The following is a 25,767-nucleotide window of genomic DNA, read 5'->3' as shown; positions in this document are numbered from 1 at the left end:
TGTAGGAGATTCCTTAACTGGGTCACGGGCTTCTGGCACAAATCTCGAACAGCACGACCGGCCAAGTCCTCTCTCTAATAATATTGTATTGCACGGTAGTGAAATGTGCACAAACCAGGCGTATAAAAAGCGTGGACTATAACAAAGATGCCTGCTGTTCTATAGACAGAAAACATTTTGCAAGGACAAAAATAACTTTCTCCAACCTACCTTAGTTATATCTGGAGTTGCATAGTTCATTACAAGTTGGCTGGGGGGTTGAAAGTTCGACAGCTGTCCTGATGCCACGTGTTTTTTACGAGAAATTTTCAACCCATGATTCAAACCTCGGCCATCCACGTAAAAAGACAACAACCAAATAACCGAGCTAATCACGTTCCCAACTGCATCCGCAACATTGAAACTGGGGTTAAGAATGTGAGAAAAAGTTGCACTACGACTTGAAATGTAGTACAGTGGTACAAGGTCTGTAGTAGAAAGTAGAAAAATCTGGAGAAAATTCAAAATTGACTAAAAGTTACTGAACAGGGTCATCGGAACTGTCGGAACTCGTGATCGAACTACTCATCCTTGACTTCCTAGTCGTCTAGAAATTCAAGGCCGACGTTAATGCAATCTGAAAGCACATAGCTAAAGGTCATATTTCGTGAAAAACTATTAAATCTATAATGGGGCTGACTTAATGTCTGTCTTCCCATCCTGAGAGGAATAATTCGTACGTATGATCGAAAATATATTTCAAGGAAGTTAAAAAATAAATCCTTACACTGCAGGGTGGGCTCAGCATATCGTATTCCATCTTGAGCAGAAGACAAAACAAATTGACGTAGCAACCCATATTACAGGTACAAATAGGTATAGGTGTTAATAAGAGGAAGATTTCACGGTCATTTGCAATAAAGTCATACTCATCCATTAATCGGCTCCCTAGGTAGTTAGGTGGAATCTTTGCGACAAATAGAAGAGGTTTGGTTAGAGACGAAACTTACAGAATTCACCTTCGTACCGGGAGGGTAGGTCAACTGCACGAAAACACTGGAATAATAATAATAATAATAATAATAATAATAATAATAATAATGATGATGATGATGATGATAAAAATGACCAAGGCTGACGAAATGTAACCTCTCGGGCGTCCTTCTCACAAATAAGGCGCGATACCATTGTCAGCGGTCCTCGTATCAAAACCGAGAAAACCTTAAGATATACCAAGGCGGCTATGGTTCGAATCCCAGCCAATGTATGTGGGGTTTTTGAAGTGAAAAATCAAGTCTTTATTGTTCGGACTGCACGTCAAACTGGAGGTCCCGGGTCTATGGTCACGATATCAAGAGTCACGTAAATACAAGCTTCCCTTCTTCCTTCCTTCATCTTTTCTTTAAGACAGCGATCATTTTGTAGGATGTACACACTTAACGTTCAATATTACACGCTGACATAAACGACATGGCGGGCTGTGTACTTTTCCGTCTTCATAAATCCAACGACCTCGGCCGGGATCGAAGCCGCAGTGTTAGGCACAAGTACAGAGTGTATGTAAATTGGTGTAAAATATTTTGGGGACGTATTCTAAACAATAAAGCATTTAAATAAACATTTTTTTTTAGGAATATGGCAATGAAAACGCGTACTTCCTGAGTTATAAGAAGTCTGTCCTTGCACTGGCCCAGGATAAGCTATCATATTAAGCTGCTTTCTTTTTTTTCTAGCAACTATTTCTTTAGAGTAGCCCATGAGATTGGTTTTCCTCTGGTTGATTGCCTTTTCCTTGTTTGGTAATTGCCTCTTACCCGGAGGCCCCGAGTTCGATTCCCGGTCAGGTCAGGGCTGTTTACCTGGATCTGAGGGCTGGTTCGAGGTCTACTCATTCGTGATTGAGGAGTTATCTGACTGTGAGATGGCGGCCCCGGTCTAGGAAGCCAAGAATAACGGCCGAGAGAATTCGCCGTGCTGACCACACGACACCTCATAACCTGAAGGCCTTCGGATTGAGGAGCGGTCGCTTGGTAGGCCAAGGCCCTTCGGGGCTACTGCGCCATGTTTTTTGGGTATATTTAGGAAAACGTTACAGCATTTTAGAGTCTACGTACTTAGGTATAATGTTAATATATTCTAAAGTTTAAATGTGCCATAAATTACTTAAAATGTGCACCGAAAAAGCAGTGGCGTATGGAATAATTAATACCTCAATAACTTGATAAGTCTTACGGCGACGATGGGATAGGAAAGGGTTAGGAGTGGGAAGGAAGCGGCCGTGGCCTTAAGGTACAGCCCCAGCATTTGCCTGGTGTGTGAATGGGAAACCACGGAAAACCATCTTCAGGACCGCCGACAGTGGGGTTCGAACCCACCATCTCCCGAATACTGGTTACTGAGTGCGCTTAAGCGACAGCAGCTATCGAGTTCCGTAAACAGTATTCATCCATACGATGATATCCGTAGTAGAACAGAGCCTACATTTAATTCATCACTAGCTGCTGTACGTGTCGTTGACGAGAAAATCACTTAGCATGGGCATGGTTACATCATGTGTGTGTTTCGCAGGGATAGGTACGATCGAGCAAAAAATAACAAGACTAATGCATTTATCTTTTATGTGCTACGTACACTTATTGTACTAGGCAGACAAAGGAATTCCTTTCTTCATAATGAGCCGCATAACGGAAGCACTAGCCTTTACTTAAATGCGCATTTACAGGATGAAACCAAGGGGCTGTGAAGGTAAACAGATAACACGTAACACGGAAATACAGATCCAGAACGTTGTAGGTCGGATAACGAATATTTTTAGAACAACGACCTACACTGGGAAGGAAAGGACAAAGTTACACAATATGACAAATACTGGCTGATAATAATTTAACATTTGAGGTCGTGGAGGGCAGGATCTATGAACCCGAGTATGACCTTAAACCTCCGGTAAACAATGAAATTATGTGCGGCACAAATTCAACTTTCCCAAAGAATAAACCTTGAGAATTTTCATATAGATATTGTTCGAATATAAATAAACTTTGGTACATTTGACACATACATCAGTGGCCAGCTTAAGTGAACACCAAAGATGCTCACAATATAATTAATGTATAATATGTGAATCAGTCCTAGACTGAGGTCTCCGGCAGTGTTGCCAGACCTCAAATTAATATTTTGAAAGATAAGGCTCGAAAATTTCGGAAGATGTTTATAAAAATACGACAATCTGTATTGTTGTTGTTTGAGTCATCAGTCCATAGACTGGTTTGATGCAGCTCTCCATGCCACCCTATCCTGTGCTAACATTTTCATTTCTACGTAACTATTGCATCCTACATCTGCTCTAATCTGCTTGTCATATTCATACCTTGGTCTACCCCTACCGTTCTTACCCCCTACACTTCCTTCAAAAAACAACTGAACAAGTCCTGGGTGTCTTAAGATGTGTCCTATCATTCCATCTCTTCTTCTCGTCAAATTTAGCCAAATTGATCTCCTCTCACCAATTCGATTCAGTATCTCTTCATTCGTGATTCGATCTATCCATCTTACCTTCAGCATTCTTCTGTAACACCACATTTCAAAAGCTTCTATTCTCTTTCTTTCTGAGCGAGTTATCGTCCATGTTTCACTTGCATACAATGCCACGCTCCACTCGAAAGTCTTCAAAAACATCTTTCTAATTCCGATATCAATGTTTGAAGTGAGCAAATTTCTTTTCTTAAGAAAGCTCTTCCTTGCTTGTGCCAGTCTGCATTTTATGTCCTCCTTACTTCTGCCATCATTAGTTATTTTACTACCCAAGTAACAATATTCATCTACTTCCTTTAAGACTTCATTTCCTAATCTAATATTTCCTGCATCACCTGCCTTCGTTCGACTGCACTCCATTACTTTTGTTTTGGACTTATTTATTTTCATCTTGTACTCCTTACCCAAGACTTCATCCATACCATTCAGCAACTTCTCGAGAACTTCTGCAGTCTCAGATAAAATAACAATATCATCGGCAAATCTCAAGGTTTTGATTTCCTCTCCTTGGACTGTGATTCCCTTTCCAAATTTCTCTTTGATTTCCTTTACTGCCTGTTCTACGTAAACATTGAAAAGGAGAGGGGACAAACTGCAGCCTTGCCTCACTCCTTTCTGGATTGCTGCTTCTTTTTCAAAGCCCTCGATTCTTATCACTGCAAACTGATTTTTATACAGATTGTAGATAATTCTTCGTTCTCGGTATCTGATCCCTATCATCTTCAGAATCATAAATAGCTTGGTCCAATCAACGTTATCGAATGCCTTTTCTAGATCTACGAATGCCATGTACGTGGGCTTGTCCTTCTTGATTCGATCCTCTAAGATCAGACGTAAAGTCAGGATTGCTTCACGTGTTCCTACATTTCTTCTGAAGCCAAACTGATATTCTCCCAACTCAGCTTCAACTTGTTTTTCCATTCTTCTGTAAATAATACGTGTTAAAATTTTGCATGCATGAGATACTAAACTAATGGTGCGGTAGTTTTCACACCTGTCAGCACCGGCTTTCTTGGGAATAGGTATAACAACATTCTTCCGAAAATCGGATGGGACTTCTCCTGTCTCATACATCTTGCACACTAAATGAAATAACCTTGCCATGCTGGTTTCTCCTAAGACAGTCAGTAATTCAGAGGGAATGTCATCAATTCCAGGTGCCTTGTTCCTATTGAGGTCACTCACAGCTCTGTCAAACTCTGATCTCAAAATTGGGTCTCCCATTTCATCAGCATCAACAGTCTCTTCATGTTCCAGAACCAAATTATCTACATCTTTACCTTGATACAACTGTTGGATATGCTCCCGCCATCTTTCTGCTTTGTCTTCTTTCCCTAGAAGTGGTTTTCCATCTGAGCTCTTAATATTCATACACCTAGATTTCCTTTCTCCAAAGGTTTCCTTGATTTTCCTGTATACAGCATCTACCTTTCCCAGGACCATACAGCCTTCGACATCCTTGCATTTCTCCTTCAGCCATTCTTCCTTAGCTACCTTGCACTTTCTATCCACTTCATTCTTTAATCGCCTGTATTCTTTTCTGCCCTCTTCATTTCTAGCATTCTTGTATTTTCGTCGTTCATCAATCAGGTCTAGTATCTCCTGAGTTATCCACTGATTTTTAGTTGATCTTTTCTTCCTTCCTAACATTTCTTCAGCAGCCCTACTGACTTCATTTTTCATGACTCTCCACTCTTCCTCTATAGTGTTTCCTTCAGCCTTTTCATTTAGTCCTTGTGCAACATGTTCCTTGAAACAATCCCTCACGCTCTTTTCTTTCAACTTGCCTAGATCCCATCTTTTTGCATTCTTTCCTTTCTTCAATTTCTTCAACTTCAGATGGCATTTCATGACCAACAAGTTGTGGTCAGAGTCCACGTCTGCTCCTGGGAAAGTTTTGCAATCCAACACCTGGTTTCTGAATCTCTGCCTAATCATAATGAAGTCTATTTGATACCTTCCAGTGTCTCCAGGTCTCGTCCACGTATACAGCCGTCGTTTGTGGTGTTTCAACCAAGTATTGGCAAGGACTAAATTATGATCAGTGCAGAATTCAACCAGCCGACTTCCTCTTTCGTTCCTTTGTCCCAATCCAAATTCTCCTACTGTACTACCTTCTCTTCCTTGGCCTACCACTGCATTCCAGTCTCCCATCACAATCAGATTCTCTTCACCTTTTACATATTGTATTAAATCTTCTATCTCCTCATATATTCTTTCGATTTCTTCATCATCCGCTGAAGTAGTAGGCATATAGACCTGCACTATTGTGGTGGGCATTGGTTTGGTGTCTATCTTGACGACAATAATTCTTTCACTATGCTGGTCGTAGTAGCTTACCCGCTGCCCTATTTTCTTATGCATTATTAAACCAACTCCTGCATTTCCTCTGTTTGATTTTGTGTTGATAATTCGGTAGTCGCCTGACCAAAAATCTTGTTCTTCCTGCCAACGTACTTCACTTATACCAACTACATCTAACTTTAGCCTATCCATCTCCCTTTTCAGATTCTCTAACCTACCACAACGATTCAAACTTCTAACATTCCACGCTCCGACTCGCAGAAAGTCCGTATCCATCTTCCTGATGATCGCCCCCTCTCGTGTAGTCCCCACCCGGAGATCCGAATGGGGGACTAGTTTACCTCCGGAATATTTTACCCGGGAGGAAGCCATCATCAGTACATCATTCATACAGAGAGAGCTGCATGTCCTCGGGAGTTAGTTACGGCTGTAGTTTCCTATTGCTTTCAGCCGTGTAGCAGTACCAACACAGCTAAGCCATGTTGAGTATTATTACAAGGCCGTATCAGTCAATCATCTAGACTGCCGCCCTTGCAACTAACGAAAGGCTGCTACCCCCCCTTTCGATGAACCATTCGTTAGTCTGGTCTCTCAACAGATACCCATCCGATATGGTTGCACCTGCGGCTCGGCTATCTGCATCATTGGGACACGCAAGCCTCCCCACCGCGGCAAGGTCACATGGTTCGCAGATATTTTACTGAAAATCAAAATAAATTTGTCATTCATTCTGATGATTACGACTATGCTTGTTGTTTAAAGGGGCCTAACATCTACGTCGTCAGGCCTTTTCTCTGTCTCCTTGCCCTCACAGGTGTAGTTTTTCGTCACACATAGAAAGACCGTGTTGTTGTTGTTGTTGTTGTTGTTGTTGTTGTTGTGGTTTGGGTCATCAGTCCAGAGATTGGTTTGATCCAGCTCTCCACGCATCCTATCTTGTGCTAATCTTTTCATGTCTACGTAATTACAATATCTACTCTAATCTGTTTTTCATATCATACCTTGGTCTACCCCTGCCATTCTTATCGCCTACACTTCCCTCAAAAATCAACTGAACAAATCCTGGGTGTCTTAGGATATGTTCCATCATTCTATCTCTTCTTGTAGCCCGCCTGGTGGCGTTGAAGTCTAAATGGTCTGACATCGTGGTTAGCCGGTTCCAGTCCGTTGGTAGAACGGTAGGAGAGGCGGTGGCATACACTTTCTAATCACTAGATTGCGTACGAAAAGCGTGGATTTAATTCCAAACATCTCCGCAGTGTTCCTATGGAGTGAGGGCATATGATGCAGTTGATGGTGATTCGTCCGTGGGACGGGGACGTAAAGGTTTGAACAGATCCCTTGGAGTTATTTGGCAGGAGTAGGCTACGGGACGATCAGCTGTCATTTAAAAGTGCGTATATGTGAGAGACACATGCCACTGACATGTTAAAGAGCTCATTCTCAAGGTAATAAGGTATTATATCAACTTCGCACCCAAATTTTTTTATTTTTTTTTTTTTTTTGCTAGGGGCTTTACGTCGCACCGACACAGATAGGTCTTATGGCGACGATGGGATAGGAAAGGCCTAGGAGTTGGAAGGAAGCGGCCGTGGCCTTAATTAAGGTACAGCCCCAGCATTTGCCTGGTGTGACAAATTCTTTTAAAACGTATAGTAGCTGAAAGGAAGTTAAACACACGATAATGTATTGAACTTCGGCTGTTCTGTTTGTAGCTCGTGTCCATAAAGTGAGGAAGGAAAAAAAAAATTCCCATCTAATTTCTTATTTTCTGAAATGTTTTAAATAATCGAAAGGTTCTTTGACATTCGATACTCCATGTTATACGATGTCGGCATGTAAAAGATCTCTCGTGACACATTTGTTGTTTAACTGACATAATTAAATCGCAGCCATAGATTGTCCACCAGAAGTCCGTTTCTCTGTCAGAGTAAAATGGAACATCGAAACTGACAGGCAGGCAGCCTGGATAGTGTCAAATCAAAATGCCTGCACATAGTAGCTGAGGCCATTGGATTACTGTTGTTTTGTATGATGGATATTCAGCCCGAAGGCTGGTTTCATCCTCAACAGCCCTCAGCTGTCACAGATGGCCAAGATGTCATTGAAGAAGTACTCTAGGGAAATGAGGTGTGAGGTAGTTTCCCGTCGTTTTGCTCACCGAGTCAGCAGTTGCTATTACATATCAGTAGGAAAAAACAAAACAAGACGCAACAGCTCCGATCGGCCATGGTCTCTCAAGCGATCGCTGCTCAGCCCGAAGACCTGCAGATTACGAGGTGCCGTGCAGTCAGCACTATAAGTCATCACGGCCGTTATTGGCTTTCTAGACCGGGGCCGCCATCTCACCGTCATACAGTTCCTCAATTGTAACGTCCGGCTCTATGGCTAAATGGTTATCGTGCTGGCCTTTGGTCCCGGGTTCGATTCCCGGTAGGGTCGGGAATTTTAACCATCACTGGTTAATTTCGCTAGCACGGGGGTTGGGTGTATGTGTCGTCTTCATCATCATTCGATTCTCATCAAGACGCGCAGGTCGCCTATGGGTGTTAGATCAAAAGACCTGCACCTGGCGAGTCGAACATGTCCTCGGACACTCCCGGCACTAAAAGCCATACGCCATTTCATTTTTTCTATTGTAATAATGTAGGCTATATATCAGAAGGGACTGGAAAATATTAGCATCTATTTTCTGAAAATTAGCGTTTATTTTACAAAAATCAAAATAAGCACTTATATTCTTTTCTGTTTTATTTTAGTCTACAATTTAATGATTTACGGTCATTACATCATACTACTCAAATCTACAAGAAAATATCCTGTTCAAATGAAAGGATTGTAAGAATTGAATCTGCGACATGTAATCCTTCATTTAATTACTATGGCATTCTTATAGCCGTGTGCCCCATAACCTCATCAGTTAATGCAGTTTTATTCTCTTCACCTTGCACACTATACAGTTCACATCTCGCGTCTTGTTTTGTGACAATCTCATTTTTCAGTAATAATTGATAAAAAATACCGTATAAAACAACACACATCTCGCGTCGTGTAGATATCGTTTCTCGGTAATAATCAATAAGAAAGGTCGTACGATCATTGTAAAAGTTGATTATTAATCAATTAATTCAGTTAACAGCAATCGATAGTAATTGTTCAGAATCCAGTTTTCGAAATCTTTCTGTCGAAAAATCATGGTTTACGAAAAAAAATAGCGCATTTATAATGAAACAGCTACAAAGTCGTATGCATTTACTATATTCGCATTTTGTCGCATTTTTAATTTTGGTAACACAGTGTTTCACCACACCTTATAAGTATGAAAAACCGATTTTTAACTCAAACATAAAGTCGCGGTTGTCACAAATGCTAAATTTTCCAGTCCCTACATATCAGTCTGCAAAACCCACTGAAATGCACGAACCAACCGATTATATGAGCGACATTTTCACACCATTCATAACAGGGACTGGCTGTATAAGAAATGGCATCATTAACATCCCTCAGAAGACATAACTCACTGTAGATACTAAGTCTCGCCAGCAAAGGCACACGATTACTGTTATTACTCCAAAACGTTTGTTTCATGTTATGTCCGATGGCGCGGTATGTGATTATGGGGTGACCATTACCAAGTCTCCCGAACTGCTTTCAGCAACTCATTATTCAGCGACTTAATTTTCATTCGGGCATATCTTCGCTCTAGGGTTTCCGGTCACAGTAGAGTTTTATTTCTATAACCGTGGCTTACTTTTGCAGCTACCAAGTAAGATTCAGTAACATTTTTTACCTGCGGAATGAAACTACAATTTTTTTAAATCATAATTATCTCTCGATAAGCTGTACGTGGAGCCTGAAGCTTCCGCGAAGGGTATTCTGCGGCAGCTGTTACACGGCTGTACCTCATTACCATTGATTAACCAGGCCATTCCCTCCGCACCGTCATCCCATAGGTCTTCTCCTAGGTACTCTGAGACAGATCCTTTCCTTTGCATCTTTCCAATCTATCACTATTTATTTATTTATTTATTTATTTATTTCAGTATATAATCTAATCTATGAGTGCGGCTCCTCGTCTGAGTAGTCATCGTATTGGTCGAGTCCCGGGTTCGATTCCTGCCCTGGCCAAGGATTTTAACTACGTGTGGTTAATTCCTCTAGTTTCTGGAACAGACGTTTGGATTCATCTTAATATACTTCTTTTCACATACATACAACAACACACTACAGAGTACTAACCACCCAAGTAACACGCTAAAACGAATACAACTCTCCACACAGGGTTGGCGTCAGGAAGGACATTCGATCGTAAAACTAGGCCAGATCCATATCAATAGCCAACCCCAATAAATTAGGATTAACACCAGGAAGAAGGTGCGTAATGTATGATTACTCGATCATCGAGAAAGAAACGGAGTATTTAATAATAATAATGTTATTGGCTTTACGTCCCACTAACTACTTTTAAGGTTTTCGGAGACGCCGAAGTGCCGGAATTTTGTCCCGCAGGAGTTCTTTTAAGTGCCAGTAAATCTACCGATACTAGGCTAACGTATTTGAGCACCTTCAAATGCCACCGGACTGAGCCAAGATCGAACTTGCCAAGTTGGGGTCAGAAAGCCAACTCATCAACCGTCTGAGTCACTCAGCCCGGCATGGAGTATTTAAATCCATCCCTAGTCATAATCAACGTATTCAATTTTCAACGTAACCTCTCAGAGCTAAAACAATAATCAGAACACGAAATAATTATTACATCGAGCAGGGATGTCAAACTCAGTGTACTATATAATCTAATCAAGGGAGCACGCCAATCGAGACAAGATATGTTATATTTTACTGAAATTTATATAACATAAATGCTACTCTTATCATAATCTTATATAACTGAATGTGGTACAAAATGATTGCACGAAATCATCACACTGCAAGTAGAGACATACACAATTTTAAAAGTTTACAATGGCAAGCGTGATAAAGGTATATACTGGAGGTCTGGTGTCAGTTCTCGTCCAGCAGACTTTCTAGTGAAATGTTTTGGTTTGATATAACTCACACAATACTTTCTAAAAGTTCGTTCTGGTAAGCTGACTTCTTTTTGGATTTGTTCAACTTTAAGAGGGAGAAAAACTGTTCGCAAATATACATTATATGCCATTGAACATATCTCAAAACGAGCCTCTTCTTTCTAGAGCGAACGTATCTACCTCTGACGGTATAATGATGATAATATACCTGATTTTATTTAATTATTTGATTCCAGCGTTGTTCTGTAACATTCTATGTTTAGTTACTAATACCTTCCATTATATGATTTACTTATATTTGGCTTCTACAACCGAGTAAGCAAAAACTTAATAAAATAGGGCTAAACTTATAAGAAACTTCATAATCTGACGCGGGCCGCTGTAGGTTTAAACCCCTTGCCTAGTAGTTTACTTTTAATGCCATATTGTGCGTATACTTACCACTCGCCAGTCTTTGAAGAATTGTTTTCTTTGTACAGATTACCTACAGAAATATACTTCTTCCTCGTAATATAATTTACAAGAACACTTCATCTTACTTGTTTAGGAATTTTTGATTCTGAGTCATTTGAAGGTCATGGACTCTCCAAGCGGAAAATAACCGACGAGGAAAGGACATTGGCGTTCAATTTGAAGGAAATAGGTGAAAGATCCCTGAGAGAGCAAGCCCTAGAGACAGAGAAGTTTTCCTGTCGCTTAAATAATTATTGAAGCACTACGAAAGATGCCTCGTGCCGTTCTTTTTACTGACACGTACAAGAACTCCTGTGGGACTAAATTCCGGCACCTCGGTGTTTCCAAAAACAGTAAAAATAGTTAGTGGGACGTAAATCTTAATACTGTAACATTATTATTATTATTATTATTATTATTATTATTATTATTATTATTATTATTATTATTATTATTTTATAATATGTTTTAAAATAACATTCTGTAATAGGCCATCCATATAATAATAATAATAATAATAATAATAATAATAATAATAGTCCGCCTCTGTAATGTGGTTATTGTGATTATCTGCCACTCCCAGAGGTCCGAGTTCGATTCCCAGCTCTACCACGAAATTCGAAAAAAAAAGGAGGTAGGAGGTACGAGGGCTAGAACGGGGTCCATTCAGCTTCGGAAGGTCAACTGAGTAGAGGAGGGTTCGATTCCCACCTCAACCATCCTCGAAGTAGTTTTCCGTGGTTTCCCACTTCTCCTCCAGGCAAATGCCGAGATGGTACCTAACTTAAGGCCACGGCCTATCCCTTCCAATCTTCCCATCCCTCCTCCCCAGTTTCATCCCCCTACCCAAAGTCTCACGCTCCAGGACACTGCCCTTGAGGCGGTAGAGATGGTATCCTTCGCTGAGTCGGAGAGAAAAACCAACACTGGAGGGTAAACAGACTATAAAAGGAAGAAGATATAATAATAATAATAATAATAATAATAATAATAATAATAATAATAATATTAATCCTTTCAACTGAACAGAAGCCCAGGTGGCGGAATATAGTGGTCAGAAGCCAACGATACGGAGTTGTCGCATTTAAACACTCTCGTGTGCCACTGAATTCAACTCAGATCGAATCCATTACCATGAGAACAGATGGACAACGACTAATTGACTGTGCCATTGAAATAGGCGAGAGCTAGAGAAAAACATGTTTTTGGTTTTACGTCCCTCTTAACTGCTTTAATGGTTTTCGGAGACGTCAGGAGACCACAAGTTTGTCACACAGGAGGAGTTCACTTAATGCCGGTAAATCTTACCAGATTTTAGCACCTTCCAATACCACGGGACCGAGCCGGGATCGAACCCGCCAAATAGCATTCATGATCAGAAGCCCAGCGACAGCTATATACCTGGGGTAGAGGAGCAGGAGGAATGTCACGGTTAATCAATGGCAATTAAGCCCACCGATTAGTTTCAGATATTACCCTCGTTATTTTCATATTAAGTTACCTCCGATTTACGATCGATCCTGCTTTCATTCTCATACAGCACAGCTGTTCTGAATACGAAATAATGGAAGGGTACGCAAGTCAAGTAAACAGCTTTTCAACTTACAGAATAAACAAGTACTTCCAACACGATATATGAATTATAGGAAAGCTTCGTCCGTATCGTATACGGAGTTTTGACGCGGGGTCGTTTGAAGGTCACGGAGTTAATTCATGTCACTAAATGTCACTTGACGGCACATAGCAGATAACGTGCTTAATGTGGTCGTAACACGACGTAGGCACACGTATACAGACACTACAACAATGCACAGAGAATTACCGCTGGAAGTAAGTATAAATGACTAATAACTCTGAGGTCCCAAGTCGTCAGATGAAACCACAATAGCAACAATACATTTCTTTCAAATTTACTATCAAATCACGAACGTACGATAGCAACCAAATGTAAATTTAGTACAAAACTTCCTTTCTTTTTCTACGCAATATCGTAGTCTTTGCGGTTAATTTCTTCCACGCACATAATTAGAGAACATTTCCTAAGATGTCCAACATCATCTTTCCTTTGTTGGTTATTTTCCGCTTTGCAGCGTACATGACCTTCAAATGACTCTGAACCGAAACCCGTAAGAGAATGGAATCAAACTATCCGTAAATATTGTGCCGCTAACCTGTACATAAACTGATTATTCAACGACTGATGAGTATTCATTTACAAGGATCCTAAAACTACCAGACTGGGTTCCGGTGAGAATGGAGATTGTATTCACAAGCAAATTAACAAATTTTCAGAACATTTTATCACAACTATATTATCATCATTATCTACAAAGATTTCAGTCTAATATCTAATCAGAGATATTAACAGCTGGCTTGCAAGACCTGTCGCGTACCTCCGTATTGATGACGAACTGTAAGAGGTGTTTACTGGATGTAAGAAAATAGGGAAAACGTGATAAATGTTCCTATAACTCCGCTTTAAATTCTTCCATCACAAATTCACATGCAATTAATGAGATCTGGGATCCGAATGCAGCGTTGCCTGCCTTATCATTGGGTTCCTATCTTCCGATCGGCTACACTTGAAAATAACGTCTTTTTTAAAACGACTGCTCATTCTATTCAACATTAGAATACAGGCGCACAAAATGACGACACGCATGGTCGTCAGTCACTGTTTCACACTTCGCACAAAACTTCGTATAAGCACAAATGCTAATATTGTAAATAACTAGCTGAATATAGGCTAGTCTACAGTTTTCTCTATTTGTTCAGGAGGCTTAGAGCACTGTTGTCTACAACCCTGTGTCCCCAGTGAACGAGTAAATTATAATCCATGTTACCGTAGTGTTTGCTAGAACGCCTGCAAGAGCTACGATTGAGCAGGATAATGTCATGACCTTGAGATAAGTACCCTTCCTGCACTGTCCTAGAATTGATAAGGGGAATTAGGGAATACAGTTTCAAGGATGGCCGATAGAAGACTTGGAGCTCCTCGGTCTCCAGACACTAGAATTCAAATCTACTGCTCATTTTAGTCCTAGCCTGAGTCTCTATTTTAAAACGAAGCTTGGTATTTTACCTTGTATAATAATCCACAGGACTTACAGTTTCAAGAAGAATCCAAAGAATGGGCACGGGACTGTCTATACTGAAAATCTAACAAGCTATGATTCGATCAGCCGTCAGGGAGAAACAAAAGAAGGACGGAGAGGTAGGCAAAGAGCTCCACGCCTGCCTGATTCCAGTTTTTCAACAGCTTTTATGTGTTGATAAGAAAAGAGCTATGAGTTCACAGCAATTGAACACCTACGCAAATTGCTTGGACAAGCAGATGTGAATAAAATTAATCTTCCATTGCTCAACCTACTTGCCTTGTCGACACAAGCAACTTCACACAAAGACGCCTTTAAGTCAAGGTCAAAGCAGCAAGATGGCTGTCTGAACAAACATGATTTCTTGGAAAGAGCAACCGACTATAGCAGTAAGTCGTTAACAACTTTTTGTTAACAAACAATCCCCATGAGAAATGTGAGAGACAATTCTTCTATAATGAGAAGGCTGATCGATGCCATTCGGGTTCATCTGGCAGGTCGAGTTGCACGCGGGCCATTAATTCTATGCACGGCATCCTGGTTGCTTTATGACATAACATCTTACTTCCTTTGTCACCACTCCCCGCTCCCTCCTACTTCCTTGCTCGGCTGCTCTTTCGCTGTCACTATTCAAGTTGTCAGAATAGATACCCTTTAATAACAATTCCATCCAAGCACTTGCCCAACACAATTCTGGCACCTTACAGGTCAGTAAACTACCCGTAGAACCCTGTTCATTCAAAACTCAGCAGATACTCGATATTATTTGTGACATTAATTTAAGCGACATTCAAATTGTACTAATCTGATATAAGAATATTATTACAAAACTGAGATATTTTGCAGTATGATGCCAAAACACAACAGCGAACAAATGATTAGCCACAGAGATATATTTTTATAGAAGAGCAGGTATAATATATATATATTGAGACACACAAACCAGAGGAACAGAGGCAGAGAATAATGTGTTGCACGTGACTGAACAATTTTTTTCTATTTGCTTTACCTACGTCGCACTGACACAGGTGAGTCTTACGGCGACGATGGGATAGGAAAGGCCTAGGAATGGGAAAGAAGCGGCTGTGGCATTAATTAAGGTACAGTTCCAGCATTTGCCTGGTGTGAAAATGGGAAACCACGGAAAACCATCTTCAGGGCTGCCGACAGTGGGGTTCGAACCCACTATCTCCCGATCACTGCGTGACTGAAGAAAGAAGATTAATATAGTTTGGACACGTGAAAAAAATGAGAGATGACAGAATTCCCAATATGAGACTAAATTGTAAATCTGAGAGCAACCAGAAACTGGGAAACCTAACAGTAAATGGAAAATGTAAGAAGCAGCACGACTATATAGAAGTGAGCTTCAAGTGAGGAAGACTCAGAGAATTGTCGAGGAGTTAAGTATAGAGATAAGAATTATGGGAATTATATAGAAAAATCCTAATAAAAAATATTTTGATAAACTCAAAATCACTCTTTTTAAAAAACAGAACTGGGAGATTTGAAAACAATGTTCCGATGGTTTCAGGGGGCGGGGCGATGGCGACAGATTCGTAAACGGAATGCGGAGAAACACACAGAACAACATTCCAAAACTGACAGTCTGTTTAAATGCTGACTTAAACATGTCACATAAATATAATAATAATAATAATAATAATAATAATAATAATAATAATAATAATAATAATCCACAAGAGAAATTAATAAAAATAATATATTTCCCTCTCATAATGAACGAAGAAAGAAAACTGGAAGTCTTGACACGACTATAATCAGTGTCACACCCTTAGAATGTGAGCAAGTTAGTCATTCCACTTACCTTATAAAATCATACAGAAAAGGGAAACTAACACACACAGACGAAAATGCCTGGTGAACATTAAACAACACAAGACTTTCTTGACGGGTAACTGAAATTTATTATAATGGCCACACTGGAAGTCACTTCACACTTAGTATTTATGAAGTCATCCATTTCATAAGATCATCACAATACGATGGCACGCAACACGTAACTTTTTGTTTGTAGGTAAATATCACAGACGTCCGCTATTTTTTTTTTTTTTTTTTTTTTTTCAGCGCTGCGATGCACCGACAACCATACTTGTCTCCACTTAGCTCTGTCTGAGCCGGCTTGCACAGCGGTTGGAGGGGAAGAAGCGATCGGAGGGAGGGCAGACCGGTTTCCATGGAAACGACCCCCTTTCCCGGGTCTCATGTGGGCGGAGCACGGTTGGCTGTGGTGGACTGTTGAGTCATGCTGTTGCCTGCCGACACTAATTGAGAAGAGGGAAAGGGGGAGAGAGGGCAGAATAACAAAACAAAAAAGACTCACAAAAACATCTCATCCATCCATTATGCTTCATACATGCAAATGTGCACCAGGAAAACAATACCAACGCACGCATTAATAATGCATACACATAAATATAAATGGCATTTAATTCACCACAACTTTAATCTGTCGATTTCACTACACATTTATGGCTTGCATTGTTCAACTAGACAAGGCCAAGAAAGCAACTAAATAAATGGGAAAACAATGTGGAGTCTAACACAACTGAAAGAACATCTTTGTAATTGAGGCAGGCTGGCAGGTGAATCGAGCGAGTAAAGATGCCATCACCTTACTGCATCATTACAAGGAACATTTTGTCCTACACACAGTACGTAGCACCGATTGGCTATATTTTAATACACACACACATTTTCCTCTTGTCCATACATTTAGAATTTTACGCTAATATTTTGTTTTAAATCCCAGATGAGGCATGTAGGGAGTCCGGTCCCTTGGCTGAAATGTCAGAGTAGTGATCTTCGGTTCATAAGGCCTTGAGTTCGATTCGCGGTCAGGCCAGGGATTTTAAGAGTGTCTAGTTAATTCCTCTAGCTCGGGAGCTTGTTTTTGTGATCGTCTTAATACGAATCTTCACTTACACACCTCACTACCAACCACTACAGAAACATGCAGTTGTAAATACATCCCTCCACATAGGGTTGGCGTCAAGAAGAACATCCACCCGCAAAACTGGACTTCATCCACATTCGTGCAGATCACATATGATTGGGAAAAGGGCTAAGAAGAAGAAGAAAGTTATAAATTCTTACTTTTTCTGGTTGTAGAAGTGATGATGACTGTTCCCTAAAAGGGGCCTAACATTACGTCATCGCCCCTGTTTGTGGAAATATCAAGTCAAATCTAATGGAGTCATTCGCATGAGAGTTGTATTTAAGTGGAATATATATATTTATCGACGCAAGTTAGGTAAGGGGTCCATAACTGAAAACAATTATTTTATAGGTTAGAGAAGGCATTTAGATTTAAACATGCGTATATAGCTCATGTATTATAGGTTATATTTATCAGTTGTAAACAATCTTTCATGTGTTTCAAGTTGTTCAGGAAACTTTTAGTTGTATGTGTATTGACTGAAGAGAACTCGGAATTAAGGTAACGTTATGCTTATCACTTTGTTGTACCAAGGATATCTGTAGAATATTCTTGTCTTTCTAGATACCGTATCCGTAGGTAATGTGCCATAAAGGCAAATTTGTTTCAAGATAATTCTAGAACAAGAACTTCCCAAGGTCTTCTGGTTGTTAATTGTAGAATCCTTCTATATCGTATTAATGACATACAGTGAGAAACGAGAATTATCCAGAATCATAGCCATTATATATAAAGTGCTGAAGTCAGTCATTATGAGTTCAGGGAGTAGACTGATTTCAGTTGATGTTATGTAACAAGTTCTCGTAGATCAGTTCTATCGATATCACTCGGCAGATCAATCGTGATTCAATTCACTGTGTATTTCACATGAGTTATTTAGTGAGTTGTTGTTGTTGTTGTTGTTGTGATGTTATGTTGGTATTGTGAGTTACAGTAAGTTGTGCGAATTTTGTATCGATGCCACTCGACGGATCAATTGTCAATTGATATTTACTGTGTGTATATTTCTACGTGTTGTTATATTGTATGTGTGTTTAGTGAAAATATATGTCATCGGTAGTAGTGGTTTTTAATTACTGCATCATTGCACCTACGTTAATGCAAGGGTCGTCGCGAAACTGCAGGGAGTCAGAGGTCAGAGTCGGTGCAAGAGTGGTGTTGAGAAAATGTACTGGTGCATTTTTACAGTGATGTTAGAGAGTCGTTGTCGTTTTGTTGGGGAGTAGTGTGTCACAGAGTAACGCTGAAGTGTTTCGGTTGTCGCTAGTTTTGGTCATGCAGTGGTAATGTCAAGTGATACGTGTTGAGTTCCAGTAGTTCAGTTTGTGGAGCAGTCACACTGTCAGTTGATTGTGCGAGTTATCTGACTTGTTTGGAGTCAATCCCAGTATACAGCAGTCGTGTGACTGTGTGAGTTATTGGACTTGTCTGGAGTCGAGCCAAATGTACCGTTGTCGTGCTGAGAGATAGTCAACTTGTGTTCGAACCCAACTACAGGGAACTGTTGAGCGAAGAGACTGGTACGTGCGTAGCGAACAGAAAGGAGAGCTGTCAATCAAGATTACGAAAAGAGCGCCCGTTCCAGGTAAAGACTGCAAAGTTAAGAGCACCTGCTGTGCGGACTATAGAGTTTGTTAAATACCCACCAATTAGGGAACCGCTGTTATTCATTTTCAAGTATAATGGTGTGTCTTGATTGGGTCATCCTACATTAACCCAGACCAGGGCCTCTCAGAGTGCATGCACATGATGCATGCACTGTGCACGGTGCAAAAGACGACTTCGCTTGGTTGATCAGAGTGCAGACCCCCACTCCTCGATTTGGAGCAATAGCGCTGTCTCTCTCTTTCCCCACGCCTGTCTCGCTCGTTCCGCCTGTCTCCCTCTTCCTCACTTGCTCCGTAGCGCTCCAAATCCGAGCTGAGTTGAGCCGAGCTTAACCGAGTAGCCCAGAGACGAAGCGTTGCTCCGAGCCGAGTGGGACCGATGCACTGTGCACAGGAACTCTGCGCCTCAGTTTGCACGCGTGAGATTTTGTGCGTTTGAGATGCCCTGACCTAGACCAATAAAACAGAGTGTTTTATTCGTAACAATGTGATTAATGCTGAAGAAAAGCATTGTTTCTTTTCATAGACTCAGTACAACTTATGAAACGCTGTTGATTATCTACATTCTACATATCAGGAAGTTGAGAATAACTTTCGAACTGCAACTATTTTGGGTCGGCGGTTGCAGAATAGGTTTCGGCCTACAACTGACCATGGCTGGTCCGTGGTCCAACAGGCCTGCACCTCGACCGACCAACCGAGCAGAGGAGCGGTAGGCAAGGCTCTACGCTTCTGTATACGGGAGATGGAGAGGGGCTGTCCTGAGAATGGGTTTCCGTGGTTTTCCATTCTACTGCACTAAGGCGAATGCCGGGACAGTTTCTAGTATAGGCCACGGCAGCCAACCCTCTCATCTTCAACACAAATCTCCCTCTCCGATACAAATCTCCATGCTTGAGAGACGGCGTCACCGTCTAGGAGGCCCACCCACACGTTCAGGGGAGGAATGAAAACAATGAGTAGTTGTAGTAGTAACTAAGTTACTTCGCGTATGGAGCAATACATCACATATTAACTGAGGCTAATGAGTGTTGTTTTAAGAAACAAACAAGGGAATCATCTGCCCCTTGAAGAAAGAGGCTATCGATTAAAAATAAAGAAGACCCATGAAAAATAAAACTCGCTATACCTGTCTCTTACCCGAAGGCCCCGTTCGTTTTACGGCCAGTTCAAGGATTTTCATTCTGGGGTCAGGCACTCATTCATTCCTTGCTTACTTACTTTCTTAGGAATTGCAAGATCCTGAGGAGCGTATTGGGTGGACATTTTCATCGGTGGCTAGATTGTGAACTACTGTACTTGCAAGCGTGAATTCTCAGTGAGTTAGCTACCATGTGTCGTACAGTGTGATGGTAATAATTCTGCAGCACTTACCCGTATGGTCACGCCTCCAGCGTATAGTGGGGGGGGGGGCGTATCTCTATGACTATGTCGAGAGATGTCCTGGTACGGAGGGAACCATGCAAACTTACGCACTCATTCTGATGACCCCTATCCATATAGCCCAGGATAAGCCTTGGCGTTCTCTCATCCATCAACCACGTAAGCAGATTACTTGCGAAACGTGTGGGCGGCGGGACTCCAATTGGAGGATAGTTTGTTTTTTATAAATGCAAAATGCAGTATTTAAAATAGTCACCGAAGTGTGGAGAGTACAATTTAAGTGCTCTTGTCTGCTGGCCGGCCGGGAACATTCCTCCATAAACTCCTCTCGAGTACAAGTTTCAACGAAAATCCGCTTTTCCTGCATTTCTTTTTAAACGCAACGTATTTCTTATTGAACGCATGCTTGCCTAACATATGTACTTCTCTTTATCCTATCTGTATACCATACTGAAGTTCATCGGGTGCTCGGCGGCTACCACCAAAGTTCAGAACACTCCATCTACACCGCACAAATCAGAATACTTCGGTGCAGATTATGGGCATTTTCGTACCTGACCACATTGAGGAACGACAACATTACACAATGTACACTAGCGGAAATGGAAAGTGTTCAACGATGAACACCTTAACTGAATGGCAACAAACTTATTTTCCAGTATTTCCATGCCTGTGAGATATGTTGATTAAAATTTCATCCTCACGCGATCTGTCAGTACAGAAAATCACCATCCCTAAAGATGGCGGCCGGTGTGTATGCGTAATGGGTGTTGGGTGTGTCTAACAATACTGTCTGTTTTCAGATGGAGATCGCAACACAGCATGCCTAGAGGACGTGCATGGGCAGCTTATCGCCATCTTTCGGACTTTGTGAAAGGTCGAATCACTGGCATGAGTGCCCGGCTCCATGGTTAGCGTGCTGGCCTTTGGTCACAGGGGTCCCGGATTCGATTTCCGGCAGAGTCGGGAATTTTAATCATAATTGGTTAATTCCGCTGGCACGGGGACTGGGTGTATGTGTCCTCTTTATCATCATTTCATCCTCAGCACGACGCGCAGGTCGCCTACGGGTGTCAAATCAAAAGACCTGCACCTGGCGAGCCGAACATGTCCTCGGACACTCCCGGCACTAAAAGCCATACGATATTCTTTTTTACTGGCCTGAGTGATACAGAAGCATCATACTGACAAACTGCGCAGCCAGTTGGCTGTAGTACAATGACTGCAGAACGAGTAGTGACGAGATGGACTCAGGACAATAGTGTGGCACGAAGAGCACGATTCGTCGACTGGCTATGATGAACAGAGGGATGACAACAGCTGAAATCCGCGCATAGGTTACAGGCAGAATGTCATCAAGAACCGTCGGGAGCAGATTACTGGAAGCTGGGTTGCGATCTCGAGTTGCCTTGCGTTGTTTACCGCTGACGACAAACCACAGCCAACGGAGACTTACATGGTGTAGAGCCGAAGTCAACTAGGACATTGACTTTCTGTGGTGTTCAGCGATAAGTCTGTTTGTGGCGGTCAGATCGTAGACGACGTGATGAAACGTCCCAGGAAGTAGCGATTATCGAGGCGCATACATGTCCAACACATGGAATCACGGTGTCGAGAGCAATTGGATATGACAACAGGGCGGATTTCGTACTTATTGAAGGGAGACCAGTATGCCAGTATGTGGTAAACCCTGTTGTCACACCCTTCATGACGAGGGTGCCAAATGGCATATTGCAGCAGGATAATGCAAGAGCCCATGCTGCAGTTCACATGATAAACGCGTTGAGGAATTTACGGATCCTTGACTGGCCTGCCGGTCTCCTGATTAGTCACCCATAGAGCATGTCTGGGATGTGATGGGAAGACGTATTCGGTCATACCAGCCTCCAGCCAGCAATCTTCATGAACTGACATAGCATGTGTTTTAAGCATGGCAAGAAATCCCTCAAGATAACTTTCGGAGGCTGTTTGCTTCTATGTCACATAGAATATAAGAGTGTATTCGTGCCCGTTGGGGTCATGCCTCATACTGATGATGATGATGATGATGATGATGATGGACAGTTACGAATTGACTGAAAGTTTAATCAGTTAATACCTGTTATGTGATGAACATCTCCACGAAGTTTTAAAGATATCGGAGTGATACTTCATGGTGTAACACTTCCCATTTCCATCAGTGTATTAAGTTGACACCAATCGCTGAGAAGATCCATGAAAGCAGACGTCTGTCTCCACAGGGCTACACCAAATACAGTATTTGGCTACACCTAACTCAACTGCAAAGGCAGTTTACTACCTGCAAGTCAAGGGAAAAGGGCCACGTGGATGATCCAAACAAAGATCGCAAGCAACTCAAACAATGCCATGAAGGCTCTTCGGGAAGTGGAATGTAAAAGCTTCCACTATCCGTAAACCCAGAAGGTAAGTGGGATAGAGAGGTTAGTTCCATGCCCGGCTACCATTGTCTCCCAGAATTAACGTGGTACTCATTTTTACGTAGAGTAAGCGAACCTCAGGGGCATGAGCCTCTCCAGAAGTGGAAACCTCCTTTGTAAATATTTCAACTTCCTGACAGGGAATCGAACTCACGTCCTTCCGGGTGAACCACCTCGGTTAGTGTCCGGATATTTGCGGTAATTGAGATTTGTTTGTGCCTGGGTTGTGTCGGCCGATGTGCCGTCACCAATCTAGTCGACCAAAATATTATGTGTACTCGAGTTTGGAAATAACCATTCCAATAGGCTAACAGAAAATCCGAAAGCACCATCATTTTCCTCGTTTCATTTCACGTTAGATCATATAGGTTTGGAATGTGCAATTTTAATATTATTTATCGCAGGTGGAAAGCAAAAGTGTATATTTTCAAACGCGTTTCAACCATGCGTCAACTTTAAGACACTGTTCCTCAAAAACAATATATTTTTTTTAATTCTGCAGTTTATAAATAAAGTATAATCCATTCCAATGTACATTGTGTTAAAAGTTGAATTCGATCAGATGTGAAGTATTTCTTTGCCTTTTGTTCTCAGCCATCCTTTACATTTGTTCTTCCCCTTCAGACACAATCAGGTGACGATGCCATGTGTAATTTCCTTATACTTTCTGTACATATAACCACATTAACGTGCCCAACGATTTGCCTTATTAATAACTGAAAACTCCCTTACGGCACACAACAGTAAATACAGTACTTACACCAGGAAATTTCGATATAGTGGCTGAAGGCATCACTCATTAAATAATGCGCGCAAGAGAAGAATGTAGTTCTCGAAGCGAGCGAGCAGGAGCCAAGGCAGGTTAGCGGGAATATTGCGAGATTATGCTAATGAGACTCACCTCTACCTGGAGTGACAGCAAATCTCCTGTGATTGCTGGGGAATTTCTGTAAGTGGGCACATGTATATCTCAGTGACAGCAAATCTACTTGACGGCTAATATCCGACAACCTCTCGGCTACGCTATCCCTGAACAAGAAAGGCAGGATAATGTGAATCAAGATTACGAATTTTATGAGCTTCCGCAAGAATCATGGAGATGGCATTAGATATTCAGATAAAGTCATCTCGGGATCATCAGTCCATAGTTTTACAGTCCATTCAGTGTCGCGTACGTCAAACATTTCACTTCTTCACAGAGAATCGGAAATAAATACATTCTCGTTGATAGCCATAACGTGCACTACAAATATTTCATAGTAAAACTGAAAGCATTATATGCAGGAGCTCAAAGCCACAAAAAATTTAATTTAATTGTGAGCGCAATCCAGGTTTTGAATGGAAATTAGTTCAAAACAGGTAAATTGTCTGTAAGCTTACTACAAACAGATACTATGGTTATTATCTATAGAGGTCATCAGTTTTTACTAAAAGAGTGAAACTCGACCATCACATTATTAAATAGCAGCCTGTTACTAACAATAAAAGGTTTGTCTTTCAGAATTAATGTAGGCCACTTTGTGCCATAATCCCCTATGAATGTGCTGCATTTCGTAAAGTATGAATCCAAGCAGTTTTTTTATTTGTGCATACGAATAGTTTATTTTTACCGGGCGAGTTGGCCGTGTGGTTAGGGTCTTGCAGCTGTGAACTTGCATCCGGGAGATAGTGGGTTCGAACCCCACTGTCGGCAGCCCTAAAGATGGTTTTCCGTGGTTTCCCATTTTCACACCAGGAATGTGGGACTGTACCTTAATTAAGGCCGCTCCCTTCCCACTCCTAGGTCTTTCCTGTCCCATCGTCGGCATAAGACATATCTGTGTCGGTGCGACGTAAAGCAAATACCAAAAAAAAAAAAAAAAAAGTTTATTTTTTCCAAGTTGTAACATTACGTCTATTAGGGTTTTTATAAAAATGCAGGATCCTTGTGGTCACACACAGTACGTGTACAGTTTTAGAATATGAACGTCAAAAAAAGTGTGACCTTTGACTTGATCCTTAAAAGTTCTGACATTATCAGACGATTGCAAATAGAACAAAATAGTAAGGAAATTAATGTTTGAATCATCACTAGATAAAAAAAAAGAGGAAGCACATGTCTATCTCCAACAGACAGCGCACTACCATTTACACAACAGTAACAATGTTCCCATGATTATTGCGAAAATCTGAGATACTTCTTGAAAATAACTCACGCATTTAATGACGATGACATTTTTCCGGGAAGTTTTTCGAATGAATGGTTTTCGAGATATCACCTCCGCAAACAGCAAACGACAGGCGGACCGGTGTGATCGTGTTCATTCAACAGAACAGCTTATTTCTTGGGTTATATCCTCATTTATTGTGATTACTGAATGAGAGCTGGAGGCATCCTGAACTAGATCGGTATCATCTGTTATAAAAAAAGGCACGTACGATTTCTGAATCATTGCTGAAGCTAATCAATATTCAAAGATGAACTTAACAAAATAATCGCACGGACTTATGATGGAACTTCCGTAATGAATGATACAGTGAAACGAGCTCAAGTACAGATACTTTTATGTATCCTAGTATGTTAGATTTGAACGATTATTGTGTTATGAGGCCTTACATCAAGGTCACTGACCCCTCGATAGGATTTGGAAGGAAGCGGTCACTGCCTGTACCATCCCGGCATTCACATCGAGGTGACGTAGGAAAGTAGAATCAATTATTTCTAGCATGACCAAGAGTGAGATTTTACCTAATTTCTCTTAAAATGAATTTTACCTGTGACTTGAGTCCTTCCGGTTCCAAATTCTCAAGCCATTCTAGCAGAGCCCAGAATCGAATCCAGGCTAGCTGGGACAAGCTTTGGCAACATTAAGATTGTGAAAACTTGGAGATTATGCGAGGGAAATACAACCACATTAGCGGATAATTGATTAGCATCCACATTAAAAGGAGTTATTTTTTGTGAGGTGCTCAATTTCGGCAGCCTAGCGTCGGTAGATTTACTGGAACGTA

Source organism: Anabrus simplex, chromosome 1 (genome assembly GCF_040414725.1).
Source record: "Anabrus simplex isolate iqAnaSimp1 chromosome 1, ASM4041472v1, whole genome shotgun sequence".
In the NCBI taxonomy this organism is placed as follows: domain Eukaryota; kingdom Metazoa; phylum Arthropoda; class Insecta; order Orthoptera; family Tettigoniidae; genus Anabrus; species Anabrus simplex.
Note: the sequence above shows the minus strand (reverse complement) of the source record.